The sequence below is a fragment of the Aegilops tauschii genome, chromosome 7 (assembly GCF_002575655.3).
Source record: "Aegilops tauschii subsp. strangulata cultivar AL8/78 chromosome 7, Aet v6.0, whole genome shotgun sequence".
Taxonomy (NCBI): domain Eukaryota; kingdom Viridiplantae; phylum Streptophyta; class Magnoliopsida; order Poales; family Poaceae; genus Aegilops; species Aegilops tauschii.
Genome location: NC_053041.3, coordinates 280,795,956 through 280,808,438, shown reverse-complemented (window position 1 = coordinate 280,808,438; position 12,483 = coordinate 280,795,956). Strand labels below are relative to the sequence as shown.

Here is a 12,483-nt window from a genome sequence, read left to right as displayed (position 1 = left end):
GTATGAAGAGGATAACTTTGTATGATATCGGAGAGCTAAAATATAAAAGTAGGTGTTGTTATCATAAAGTTAGAATATATTACTAAATATTATAAATAGCGAGTATGGAATAATGGTGGATTGGTGTGCGGAATTGTCCTAGGCAATTATTAACAAGACCGGTAATCACTATTGCAGTTTCATATGAGGGAGAGGCATAAGCTAACATACTTTATCTACTTGGATCATATGCACTTATGATTGGAACTCTAGCAAGCATCCGCAACTACTAAAGATCATTAAGGTAAAACCCAACCATCTATCTATACCTATACTAATTAGCGACTCCCTAATAATTCCCACGTTAATTAAAAAATAGGAGCCGTACATCTAATGATGGGACCGAGTTATTACGGTCTAGATTAACCCATACAATTTGAGACTGAAAAAATTAAGTTCACTTATTAAACAGACTGATTCACAAAGCCCAACATCATTCGACGGCTGAGTCAGAAGAAAAGGCCCATAGCGCTGTGAGTCAAGAAAAGGCCCGTAGCGCTCTCCACCGCTACTTCCATTACCAAATAAAAAAGAGACCCCCGTTCACAAAAAAAGAGGCCTGAACGAATCGTAATCTCTTTCTCAATCTCATCTCTCTCTCTCTCTCTCTCTCTCTCGAACTCCCAGGTCTCTCTGCATCTCCCCATGATGACCAGATCCATGTCTCTCAAATTGGAGCAAGGAATTTGGGCATGGATCCCTCTCTCAATCACGTCTCTCTCTTTCTCTCAAACTCTCAGGTCTCTTCTCTCCTCACCTCAAATTGCAGCAAGGACTCTTTTATCCTCACCTCAAATTGCATCAAGGACTCTTCTATCCTCACCTCAAATTGCAGCAAGGACGTTGGGGCGTGGATCTCCTGCGCTCAACGAGGTTATCGCACTAAAATTATTTTCTCATGTGGATCAGGTTCCCCTTCTCACATTGATTTTTTTGTGCTAGATTGGATTCAAAAAAAATCCAAGGATTCAATTTCAAATCTAATCTTCGCACGTATGCTCTTTGGGTACGTCACAGAGATCGGCTCGGGGCAGAACTAAGCCCATAAGGCTAGCTTATAAATTAAGCCTGCAGCCTAACTTAGACCATCTCAAATCAAGGAGGCTCTGTTAGTTGTCAGCATCGTCATTGGTCAGATTCTCCTATTATGTGAGATAGTTGCCTCTGTTCAGTTGCTTTTCACCCAATTTTTAGATGATTATTTTTTCTGTTGGTTCAATCACATTGTTAGGCTTTGCACTTACTATGTCATACAAACTAATCTTTCTTTCCGATTATAAAGTCTTTGATTTGGCTAAGACTATAACAAGTTCTAATCTTCAAAATTGTGTTCGCTTACAGGTCAAATTCTTTTGCTTTCAATTGAAACAATGACATACGATATGCTCGATGCGATTAACAATGGGAAGGATTCCTGGAAAGTGAAGGTCAGAGTAATTAGGCTATGGGATGCCATTAACCTCAATAACAATGAACTAATTAGCCTTGACATGATACTGCTTGATGAACAGGTCAATTTATTGGCAAAAGGATTTTTTCCAACATAAATAGGTCACTATGATTTAAATACCAATGCATCTTCTCGCTGCATTATAATGTTTCAGGGCACTATGATACATGCCAAGGTAATAAAACATATGGTTAACAAGTTCAGGCCATTGATCCAAGAAGGTTTAGTCTACATGATAGCAAATTTCAAGGTTACATCTGCCATGAATTTCCGTCCAGTTGAAGGCGACAAGATTATTAACTTCTTGCACACAACAAAAATTCAAGAGATTAAGGGACTTAAAAATATCAGAATAGCAGAACAAAGTTTCATGTTTTGTAGTGTTGAAGTTCTTTCCACAAGAGATGGCCAGAGGATGTACTTATCCGGTATGATTGTATTCGTTTAAATTATTAACTTGAATCTTCACCACATATTAATACCATCTTATTTAGCAGATGTCATTGGGGTAGCAAGTTATATAGGGAATATTGAAGAGACGGAGACAACACATGGGATTTCCAAGATTCGAGATATTGTACTTCGAATTGAGTAAGTACACTTAAATAAAATTGTATGCATAAAATATCATGGCTGCTCATAGTCATGTCTGTTGGAATATACAGGGATCAAAAAGTTAATATTAGACTCTGGGGCAATAAGGTCGACCAAATTGATGAAGATTCTATGGGACGTGTTGTCATAGTAACATCAACAACGGTCAGAAAACTGAAAGGTTTGTATTTATATCAATCAAGGGTAAGTAGTGTTATGCATGTCTTTTTTGTATTCGAAATTTAATATCAAGTGCTTGCAGAGTACTCGCTGTCATCTACAGGTGCGACCAAAGTATATATCGATTTGGATATCCCTGAAACAGCTGAGCTCCAAACGAGGTGCAACCGTTTTTCCGCAATAATATGAAGAAATCCTATTTAGTCATGTACATGGATACTTACCTCATGCGAAAATAGGTATTGCTTGGAAGATGATATCATAGAGGAAACACGGCCGGAAGCCCACTTGCAAGGAACAATTCAAGAACAAATGCTCTATAACAGAAAGACACTAAGAGAAATAACTGAAATTGCATATGAATCTGAAAAACAGGTATTTATGATTAACTTTTAAATTCTTTTTTCATATGTTTTATGTGTTAATTTAACCTACGATGGACAGGAAAAGTTCTATACTGCAGAAGCAACCATTAAGTCAATTGATACATCAGATGAGTGGTACTACATAGGATGCGGCAAATGTAACAAAAAACTACAAAAAGAAGGGAATCACTTCTACTGTCCAAAATGTGAGAAAGAACCTGAGAAGACATGTCCAAGGTAAATTTGATAATATCTCATGTTTTGGGTAGTAATTTATCCTCCACTTACCAGATGTGTCATTTTGTTACTAGGTACAAACTTAAGCTAGAGATATGTGATCATACTGCAACAACAACTTGCACCATGTTTGAGACAGAAGCAAAAAAAACTGATTAAGCAATCTGCAAGATTCTTGATAGATAGGGATGACTGTGATATCCATGAGCAGGCAGAAAAATTTCAGAAAATATGTGGGCAGAGATTGATTTTTCAGTTCAGACTGAATGACTATAATTTCAAGTACGGTTACCAAGATTACATTGTTCATAGAATTTTTTTATGGACTCTGAAGAAGATTCATCGGTACAACACGTTAATGTTGAACAGGTATCGTCTATTTGTACTACGATGCTCCATAACATTTTGTATATGTGCATGCCATATTTTACAATGAATGTTTATGGAAACTAACTCAATTTGTCATGTTTTTGTAGAACACTACGAAGGGCACTAAAAAGTCTAGGACTAGGAACACATGTCGCGTTGTACATTCTGATGAAGAATCAGAAGAGGATAGGCAGGAGAAAGATGAATGCAAATTCAAGGAATCTAGCCCCAAAAGAAAGCGTACAATAAGCATTACTGAAGACGAAGATTCTGAAAAAGATGGAACTGAGAATTATTCAAAGACCAGCATAAGGCTTACTGGTGTTGATAAGGGATCTAAGAAGAAAGGAATTCAGAATGATAACCATGTAAGTTTCTTGGTGCATTTTCATGTTCTTTCATAGTTGTTGTACACCTCTCTAACTGGTATAAATGTTCGCAGGAGCAAGTGAACAAATTATCACTTTCAAAAAATATAAAGCAAGAATCAGAGGATGATGAACTCACTATTGACCAGACTAAAAGGGGTAGGAGACGGAGCACAAGTCGTGCTGCACATCTTGACGATGAATCAAAAGCTGAAGGTAGTCAGGAAATAAACAAATCCAAATCTACGGAATCAAGCCCCAAGAGGAAGCGTGTTGTACGCAAATGCGCCAGTGTTGATTAGGAGCACAATGATTCAAGGCCTAGGACAAGGCTTAGTTGTGTCGATAAAAAATCACTGAGCAAAGGCATTCAGAAGTCTGGTGTATCAAGGACTCGAAAGACAAGTCGCGGCCTAGGACAAGGCTTAGTTGTGTCGATAAAAAATCACTGAGCAAAGGCATTCAGAAGTCTGGTGTATCAAAGACTCGAAAGACAAGTCGCTAATTAGTGGAGATCTGTTAATTTAGGATGTAGTATAATAGATGGGAGCATCACATTTGTACTTTATATGAACTTCGTCATTGTTTAAGATATTTTTAATAAACGTAAAGGCATACCTTTGTGTTAGTAAGTTATTATTCTCTCTATTATTCAGAAGTAAATGTTTGGTGTAATTCTGAATAATCTAAAACAATTCAATCTTAGTTACCTTAGTTGATTGCTATACGAAGAAAGCATGATAGCTAAAAGAACAATTCTGCGGTTCATGGTTGAGTCCATATTTGATTCTGTTGTAGCATTTGATCGCCAGCATCAGGAACTGATTTCTCTCCGTAAGTGCATCCCTTTTAATTAGAAACAGCTGATTTCTCTCCGTAAGTGCATCCCTTTTAATTAGAAACAGCAGTAGAGTTTCTCCATCCTGTTCGCCAAATTTGTACCAGGTGCCAACTCTGGTAGGAATTGATTAGGGTGCTCTCTTCATATGTGCTAGCCTCCCCAAACTAGCCGGTGGAGGAATTGATCAGCTACCTTTTTTACATGGATCAGATAGCCTTTTGGTACGACTAACCTCCCTACAGAATCAATCAATTTGTTTGCTTTGCTAGCTTGGTTGGGCACACACGTTTACAGAGGAGGTCCTGAGTGCAAATTCAGTGATTTCCTGAAGTCAGTTTTCAGCTTGACCTGTGTTGCGTACATAGAGATTTCCCATACACTAAGCCTGGGGCATAACCAATTCTACCTGTCACCCTAGCGTACATAGAGATTTCTCATACACTAAGCCTGGGGCATAACCCATTCTACCTGTCGCCCTAGCTCTGACGTACATGCTCCAGTCCGCACTGCATTCCATCTTGCCATCTAGCCCTATCATGCGTGGCCGACCATGACTCAAGTTTAGATTGGAATTAAATATTGGTTTTTCCATGAAGACATGTAGATAAGCACGAGTTCTGGATGGTTAAACACACGGATAGAAATTTGAATGAAATACATAGACTATACGTGTATGGAACGGAGACGTGCATATATAAGACATACAGCGCTAAGACTAACTGCTCAGATCTAAACGTACGCGTGACAAATTCTACACAACAAAACCCTCTTATCTCTCTTTTGGTAAAATATAGTATCAAGTCAATTCGTCGACATCGACGCCGATCACATCCTTCATCCCAGCAAGACATCACCTCTGATCTCATCCTACATCACGTACAGGCGATAATTAATCCTTACACGGCAAGCAGTAAGGAGCGGATAGGTTGTGTGCCAGTACTTGCAGGTATTCATTACCAACTTCCACTACTATATGCATCAACTCCGTAATCTCATCACATATGCTTTGTTAATTGCAACTACAGAGAAATTGATGAACAAACATCAAAATTAGTTTGCCAATTACAAACCATATAGTATGTCCTCTGCTTAAAAGGTAATAACACATGTACATGATCTACAATTCTTTGTTGGCATACTATCAGTAGGAGAACAGGAATATTTCCAGGAAACTGATTGATCCACACAACATCCTTCAAAACAATGTGGTACCTGACATGTGTACATTAAACTTATCGTCAGCAACTCAGAATTTCCGGACAAGTAAAATAAGGTGCTTACAAGATGTCCTCACTATCATGTACTGCTTACATACTTTGTGATAACCCCGATGAGGAATAAAATTCTAAGAAAGTTAAATATGATTGGATTTCGACTATCAATATGATACTAGCCCATCCAAGTGCACGGGTCAACTATCAAAATACTTGATACTCTTTGCATGTTGTTGTTCTTGGACAAAATGCTTACATTTTTCCCTCATATTTTTCAGGATTAACTACCTGCAGTCAGCATGCGTCGAACTCGCAATGGACTCGACAAAAACAACAATAGGTATTCGTTACCACAATATAAAAACAATTTTATACCCATTAATTTACCTAGATTATTAAAATGGCACCAAAATCTAATGCAGCAATGAAAGACCTGACAAAGCAACCTCCAAACTTGCCACTCTACAATCTAATGATAATCAACCAGACATCATTAGAGCAGCAATGAAGGATGCTGCACGGAAAAGGAAAGAAATACTTCAGCAGAAAAGGAATCAGGTGCTTATAAGATGTCCTCACTAGCATGTACTTAATTTTTTTTTGTGATGTTCCCAATGAGGAATAGATTTTAATTTCTACAGTCAAGGTTAAATATTCAGTGAGAAATATCACATGGGGTACATGCCAGATCTTTGGCTCCAGAAAGGAAATACTGCTAACTTCCATATACTTAATTCTATCTGCATGTTGTTGCTCTCAAACAAAGCGTTACAATTTTTTCCCTCATTTCAGGATTCACTAGCTGCACTCAACTTGCGTCGAAGTAACGGTGGACCAAATCAAAACAACAGAAGGTATTCATTACCCCAATACTAAAAAATAATTATATAGACATTAATTTACCTGGATTATTCAAATGATACCAAAATATAATGCAGCAATATATTGGGTGATCAAACAATACAAATACCTGAGCAAGGAACCTCACAGCTTGCGACAGTAGAATCTAATGATAGTCAATCAGATATTATCAGAGCAGCAAGGAAGGAAGCTAGACGAAAAAGGAAAGAGATACTCCAGCTGAAAAGGGAAAGGAAACGAATAAGGACAGAAAAGGACAATAATGGCTGTGAAGTATCAAATATAGCAAAGGATGTCACTCAAGTTTCAAATTTGGGAAACCAAATTGCGTTCGTGAATTTTGCAATGCCATTATGTGGCATGGAGAGAGAAGCACAAACACACGTAACATCACAGTTCCAAAATTTGGTCTCTGCTGCAAGGAAGGGAAAATTAAATTACCACCACTGAAGCAAGCTCCGTTGTATCTCCGACAGCTACTACGTTACAATGAAAGAGGAGAGTCATCCAATTTTCGCCAGAACATCAGGTTGTACAACTCCATGTTCGCGTTCACTTCAATGGGAGGAAAGGTTGACTATGAAATTAATAAGCAGACACCTGGACCATATGTTTTCCGTTTGAATGGCCAAAACTACCATCAGATTGGCACTTTACTTCCTAAAGGTGACGTGACGAAACCAAAATTTGCCCAATTGTACATACATGACACAGAAAATGAAGTGCGTAACAGGATTACTGCATCAACTTCAATGGAGAGTAAGACAAAGCCAGATGAAAACATTGTCAAAGGTCTACTAGAGATGCTAGATGAGCACAATGTTTTAGTCAAATCGTTTCGTATGGCAAGGGACAGGTTCGAAAACCGAGATATTAAAGATGTAAGACTAAGATTGATCAACAAAAGGTCGAAAGATGGACGGCAATACAACCTCCCATCTGCCTCAGAAGTTGCAGCACTAATTATCGGGGAACAAGATGGAGAAAATAATGAATTTGATATAATAATTGAGACCAAAGACAGAATGTTACAGAGGATTTCAGAGTTGCACCCAAGCTATATGTCAATGCAATACCCCTTGCTTTTTCCATATGGAGAAGATGGGTTCAGACCAGAAATAGAGTATCAAAAAAAGAGAGGCGACAAAGGTAAGAGAAAGTATGTAACAATGCTGGAGTTTTATGCATATCGCATCCAACAACGTCTTAACCAAGCAACAACCTTGCAAATGAGTGGACGTTTGTTCCTACAGTTCTTAGTTGATGCAGCAACGTGCATTGAACAATGGAGACTAAATTGGTACAGGACAAACCAAGGTAAGCTGAGGACAGAACTATACAGAGGACTGGATGATGCAATAGAAAATGGAGATACACGAACTGAACAAGTTGGCCAAAGAATCATACTACCCTCAACATATAATGGTAGCCCTAGAAATAAGCAGCAAAACTACCAAGATGCCATGGCGATTTGTCGTTGGGCTGGCTATCCTGATCTCTTCATCACTTTTACATGCAATCCGAAATGGCCGGAAATACAGGATATGCTGGATCTGATTCCAGGCCAGAAACCTGAAGATCGTCCAGACATTGTTGCCAGAGTATTCATGTTAAAACTGAAGGAACTTATGAATGACATAAAGAACAAGAAGTGTTTCGGACAAACAATTGCGAGTAAGTTTACCAACCAACTACAGATTTACTATTGCCTAGATGATTGTCCTAAATCATTTCTTCTCATATTTCTTTACTTGCATGCAGTTGTCTACACGATAGAGTTCCAAAAAAGAGGCCTCCCTCATGCACATATACTGGTGTTTCTACATCCAGATGATAAAGATCCCAGTCCTTCCCAGATCGACAAAATCATATCAGCCGAAATTCCTGACAAGAATAGTGATCCAGATGGGTATGAAGCAGTGCAAAATTACATGATACATGGTCCCTGTGGTCAAGCACACCCAAAATCACCATGCATGGTCGATAAAAGTTGTGCCAAACATTTCCCCAAGAGTTTTTGCACTGAAACTACAATAGATGAAGATAACTATCCAGTATATAGAAGACGAGATGATGGCAATACTGTGGACAAAAACGGAGTGAAGCTAGACAATAGATTTGTTGTGCCATACAATAGAAACATACTGGTCAAGTATCAAGCCCACATAAATGTTGAATGGTGCAAAAGATCAAGGTCTATAAAGTATTTATTCAAATACATCCACAAAGGAGAAGATCGAACAACAGTATTAATAGAAACAGAAGAGCAACAAAGAGAAACAAGAGGTGGCAAATTAACAAACAGGGACGACGAAATCAAGAGATACCTTGATGCTCGGTACATATCTGGATGTGAAGCCGCATGGCGCATATTTCAGTTTCCTCTTCAGTATAGAGAGCCTGCGGTTGAAAGGTTACAATTTCACCTAGAAAATAAACATGTTGTGGTATTCCCAGACTCGATGGATTTAGATAAAATCATATCTCGGCCTAACATAGAAAAGACAATGTTCACAGAATGGATGACAGCCAACCAATTGCATGAGGAAGCTCGCAGTTTGACGTATGCACGGTTTCCAACCAAATGGACTTGGCATGCAAAAGAGAAAGAATGGAGGAAAAGACGTGGTGGTAAAAAAACCATAGGCAGGATTTACTATGCACAACCAACAAGCGGTGAAAAATACTACTTGAGAATGCTTCTAAATACCGTGAAAGGACGCAGATCCTATGAAGAAATCCGAACAGTTGATGGGGTTGTACATCCAACATACAAATCTGCATGTTATGCTCTTGGGCTACTTAATGACGACAAGGAGTGGGATGACTGCATCAAGGAAGCATCCCATTGGGCCTCTGCTCCTCAAATGCGCCAACTTTTCTGCACAATACTTTTATTTTGCGAGGTGACTGATCCTGCAAAGTTGTGGCAAACAAACTGGGAGTTACTATCTGAGGACATCCAACGTCGGCAAAGAAGAATACTCAATTTTCAGGCCCTAGAACTCAACTCATTGCAAATAAAGAGCCTCCTCTTGGCAGAGATCGAACACCTATTGGCTAAAGGTGGTAAGTCCCTCAAAGATTTTCCAGGAATGCCACTACCAGATAGTTCGATTCTTCAAGATATAAATAATAGATTAGTAAATGAGGAACTAAACTACGATAAAGATTCTTTAAGAATAGAGCACACAGAGTTACTACAAAGGCTAAATCAAGATCAGAGGATAGCTTTTGATGTTATAATAGAATCAGTTAGCAGCAGTTGTGGAAAACTGATTTTCGTTGACGGATATGGTGGAACTGGAAAGACATTTCTGTGGAAAGCAGTCACGACAAAATTAAGATCCGAAGGAAAAATAGTTCTAGCAGCAGCTTCAAGTGGTATAGCAGCACTTCTTTTACAGGGCGGAAGAACAGCTCATTCAAGATTTCACATTCCGCTCAAAATCACAAACGAGTCAACATGCGACATCAAGCAAGGAACATTTCTCGCGGAACTAATAAAGAAAACTTCACTGATAATATGGGATGAAGCACCTATGACACACAAGCACTGTTTTGAGGCACTAGACAAGAGTTTGAGAGACATACTTCGATTCACAAATGAGGATGCCGAGCATAGACCGTTTGGAGGAATGACAGTAGTCTTGGGAGGTGACTTCAGACAAATCCTACCAGTTATACCAAAGGGGAAAAGGGAACATATCATTTCGGCATCTATAAAGAGATCCTACCTATGGAAGAACTTTGAGGAGTACCGACTCACAGAAAATATGCGTCTGAATTCATCCGAAGGTAGTCCAGAAGAGAAAGCAAAGACAGCTGAATTTGCAAACTGGATACTAAACATCGGCGATGGCACAACAGCAACAATAGATGATGAAGACTGGGTTAGCATCCCAGAAGACCTTATTTTAAATAAAGGAGATGACCCAAAAGCATCTATAGTTAATAACACTTACCCTGAATTACACAACAAGTACACTGATAGAACATACCTAGAGGAAAGAGCGATCCTGTGCCCAAGGAACGAGACTGTTGACCAGATTAACACCTACATCATGAGTCAAATTCCTGGAGAAGAGGTAACCTATCTCAGTTCAGATACAACATGCAAGGCAATGTCTACGGTGGAAGACGAAGATATGTTGTACCCAACTGAATTTCTAAATAGTCTAACATTTTCTGGAATACCAGATCATGAACTGAGGCTGAAAATAGGATTACCAGTAATGCTTATGAGGAACATCAATCAAAGTGCAGGACTTTGCAATGGGACAAGACTAACAATAACGCAGCTAGGAAAGCGTTTCATCGAAGGCCAGGTCATAACAGGTACTAACATTGGTGACAAAGTTTACATCCCACGAATTATTATGTCACCAAGTGATTCAAAATGGCCTTTCATTCTGAAAAGGAGACAATACCCAATATCAGTGTGCTTTGCTATGACAATAAACAAAAGTCAGGGGCAATCTCTCAAAAAGATTGGACTCTACTTAGAAAGGCAAGTGTTCACACATGGCCAACTCTATGTTGCAATGTCAAGGGTTACCAGCAGAAATGGATTGCGGATACTTATATCAGATGAAGAGCGTCCATCCGACAAGGTTGCAAAAAACATTGTTTACAAGGATATATTATAGATATTTTTTTAATAACTAGAATTAGAAGTTAAGAACAAATACAAACATTCTTAAATGACCAAATATAATGTGTTGCAGACATAGCAGCCTTTTTTTTCTGGAAAGACATAGCAGCCTTATCTGTTTTAAATTGGTTTTTAAAATTGTTTTAAATGGTTATCTCTGAAATATTATATTTGTCAGCAAGGTACTTCTCTCTGCATTTACAGGTAAACAAAAATATGCGAGCAAGGGCTAACAACTGATTTGACAAGATCAATACCAGTAATATATGTATGCATTAGGGACGTGGCTCTAAAGTTACAGAGCCATTGAAGAACCAAGATCATTTTCTCAATTACTATAAAATTTCTTTCTTACATAGCCTACCAGTCAAATCCAATTTCACAAATAATAAAAAATACTGGAACAAGTAATTTCGTAGCTGCATCTGCCAGCAATTTCCTTGATGGCTCCTCTAACATCGTCTCTCAAGTACACTTTACAGCAAGATGCAAACATACGCTGCTCAAATTTATTTAATACAAAGAGGAAATGGTAAGGCAAAGGGAGATATGCACCTGTTCGTGCAAACGCACAGTAAAGAGGAAAAGATGCATACTGAATGGATAAGATAATGCCACTTTCTTTGGTAGATGGATAGGAGTTGCCGGCGCTGCTGCTGCATGAGGAAACTCCGCTCAGCAACGCGGGCGCCGGAGGAGATTGCAGCTTCGGCCGAGACGGCGTACCACACCGCAAAGGGGAACGGCCAGATGGCCGGCGCTCTGGCCGGCGATGTGATGCGATTCGCCGCAGAGGACTATAGAAGGTTAATGATGCACGCACTGTCCATGAGATCCACCGGCGAAGCCGCTCTCATGGCGCCGGTCAGAGGGGCGCGCACTAGACACGACGGCAGCGCCGACCGCGGCCGCCGAAACCCGCTGCTCATGGTACCAAAAATCTGTAACTAATAAAAATGCGCACATCTAAATGGACATTAGCCACAGTGTAACTCACTACAGAAAATACAATTTCTATTTCAGTTGACTATATGGGACCAATTTTAGTAGTAACTAACAAAAAAGAGTAACGAAAATCAGGATAATTATTTTTTTCTTCCTGGCTATTCTATTCTAAATGGACATCACAACTCCCTACAAATAAACTACGGTCTAAATACATCCAATTCTGCGTCAAGTAATTTTGAAAAAAAGAGTATATGTGACGTCCGGATAATCAAGCTACAGTAACCCTCTGATAATGATGCCACGTCATCTCGATTATTGTTGATAATCTCGCGTTAGTTCAGAACCGATCCAAATTCAAATTTG

At 39.0% G+C, this 12,483-nt stretch overlaps 1 long non-coding RNA gene and 1 pseudogene across 11 annotated transcripts; one reads left to right on the top strand and one right to left on the bottom strand.

Annotated features, from left to right (window-relative positions):
* Nucleotides 1-580: 580 nt before the first annotated feature.
* LOC109753864 (replication protein A 70 kDa DNA-binding subunit B-like) lies at nucleotides 581-4,234 on the top strand (annotated as a pseudogene).
* Nucleotides 4,235-5,392: 1,158 nt separating this feature from the next.
* On the bottom strand, nucleotides 5,393-12,132 carry LOC141026447 (uncharacterized). 11 transcript variants are annotated; one of them, XR_012188613.1, is made up of 10 exons: nucleotides 11,728-12,124; nucleotides 10,865-10,930; nucleotides 10,520-10,595; nucleotides 10,288-10,429; nucleotides 10,113-10,192; nucleotides 9,530-9,637; nucleotides 9,229-9,434; nucleotides 8,846-8,918; nucleotides 6,628-6,737; nucleotides 5,393-5,655 (listed from the first exon to the last, which is right to left on the bottom strand). It is a non-coding gene; the product is annotated as an uncharacterized lncRNA (long non-coding RNA). The 11 variants fall into 11 exon arrangements; XR_012188609.1 differs by having other exon boundaries at nucleotides 8,846-8,944; nucleotides 10,288-10,363; XR_012188605.1 differs by having other exon boundaries at nucleotides 8,846-8,944; nucleotides 10,288-10,363; nucleotides 10,749-10,930; nucleotides 11,728-12,115.
* Between the last annotated feature and the right edge of the window lie 351 nt (nucleotides 12,133-12,483).